The 1,855-nt window shown below is 39.1% G+C and overlaps 1 pseudogene; it reads right to left on the reverse strand.

Annotated features, from left to right (window-relative positions):
- Positions 1–448: 448 nt before the first annotated feature.
- Positions 449–567, reverse strand: LOC135051428 (5S ribosomal RNA; annotated as a pseudogene).
- Positions 568–1,855: the final 1,288 nt, after the last annotated feature.

The following is a 1,855-nucleotide window of genomic DNA, read 5'->3' on the forward strand; positions in this document are numbered from 1 at the left end:
GAAGTAATGTGAGATATAATTATAAAGATAAAACATAACTTTTATTACATATCAGACGATAAAAAAAGGGGGGAGAGACAAACAAAATAAATAAATGATGCTGTATATATCAGCAAGGTGAATAAAATAAGTATTAAATCACAATGTGACGATATGTGACTCTCTTAATGTAAAGTAGGTGGCAGAGGGTTTATCCGCACACCCACTGGGAATAAGCGAGTATTGATGTTTGAATTGAATCAGAGCGAAAATTTGTTGGTAAATCCTGTATTCTCTATGGATTTATGAATTTTTATACTTAAGTATATTCATATGAGAGAAACAGGAAAAACTGGCTTTAACGACTCTGGACTCCTTCTTAGGTAACACAATTATTAGTGCTGCAAAGAACAATAGCAATAGGGATATAGGTGAATTAAAGATATATACACGGAAGGTGTATTCCTTGATACTACAGTACCTGGTATTCCCAGAGGGTCACCCTTTCTGGTACTGACCAGGCCCAATGCTGCTTAGCTTCCAAGATCAGACGAGATCGGGCATATCCAGCATGGTATGACTGTAGACAGTCAGGTATAAACCTATCTGCGTATGGAAAAACCAATTGCTTAATAGGTTTGGGCTGGTCTGAGAAGGTATCAGGAAAAGTATAGATAAAATGAAACCCGGTTACTGAAAAGTATCTAGACACTGTATCCCAATAATTTGGGTGAAAAAAGATATAACCGGGTGCAAGGGGAATATTCACATATGTGTAGTATCAAAATGAAGCATAGGGCAGCCGGTATCCTGGAGTTGACACTGGTGCCAAGTATATGAATGTTGTCAAATTATTTGCCCACAATGTAGCATTCAGAATATAGCCGTAGTGGGAATTTATAAGAAACCATGAAAAGAGACACATACATGAAGCAAAAGTCCTCAAAGAGGGCAAAACAAATTCTGCATGCACATCCAATTATATCAGTCTGGAAATGACAAGGTAGATATAAATATCTACTTAATCCAAATAGGAATGCAAGGTAAAAGGTTGTTCTAATAATTGAAAAAATCTGTTAGTCTGGATTTAGACAGATTCAAAATAAATAAATAAATTGCTAAATGCTTTGCAAAAATATTATATGTTACCACATGAAAAGCATAATGATACCCATAAATTCCAGCACACAAGCACAAAACCACAGTATAACCAATGATCAATTTGCATGGAAAAAATTTATTATTATTTTACACACATAAGTCCATATTTGTCATAATTTGTACAGTGCAGATTATGTGTAAAGACCTTCTGTGGATTTGTTCAGATTCTCCAAAACACTGTCCTGACTTAGCTATTTAAAGAGATGGTTGAGAGGATGATATAAGCATTGCCATCTGATTGATGGTCTCTCTGAATGGTTAAATAACTGGTCTGTGTGAAAGAAATCTGGAGAGACAGCCACCAATTGCTGTTTAAGTCAGGGCTTGTTGCTATGGCAACCTATCTTATCCGTGCCATATGCACGGAGCGGAGAATGCTCATCCCCTGTGAATCAGAAAAACACAGAGGGATGAGGTGCCTGTAGGAGAGCCTGCCACAAACTAACAGGGGGAGGTGTGTGGTACTTGCGGTGTGCTGTGGAGGAGTCCGCCCGCCGGAGCTCCGTAACGGAGATCCCGGAAGTCGAGCGCCGGACCGGAAGTGACGCGCGTTTCGCTGGGAGGAGCTTGTTCACCTGATCGTTCTTAAAGGTGTTGACTGAGTCCACCGTTACTACTCTCCCAGGCAGGGAATTTCAAACGCATATTGTCCTTACTGTGAAAAAAACCTTTTCTTAGCTTTGTTCGGAATCTCCTCTCCTCTAACCTAAACGAG

Source organism: Pseudophryne corroboree, chromosome 2 (genome assembly GCF_028390025.1).
Source record: "Pseudophryne corroboree isolate aPseCor3 chromosome 2, aPseCor3.hap2, whole genome shotgun sequence".
Taxonomy (NCBI): domain Eukaryota; kingdom Metazoa; phylum Chordata; class Amphibia; order Anura; family Myobatrachidae; genus Pseudophryne; species Pseudophryne corroboree.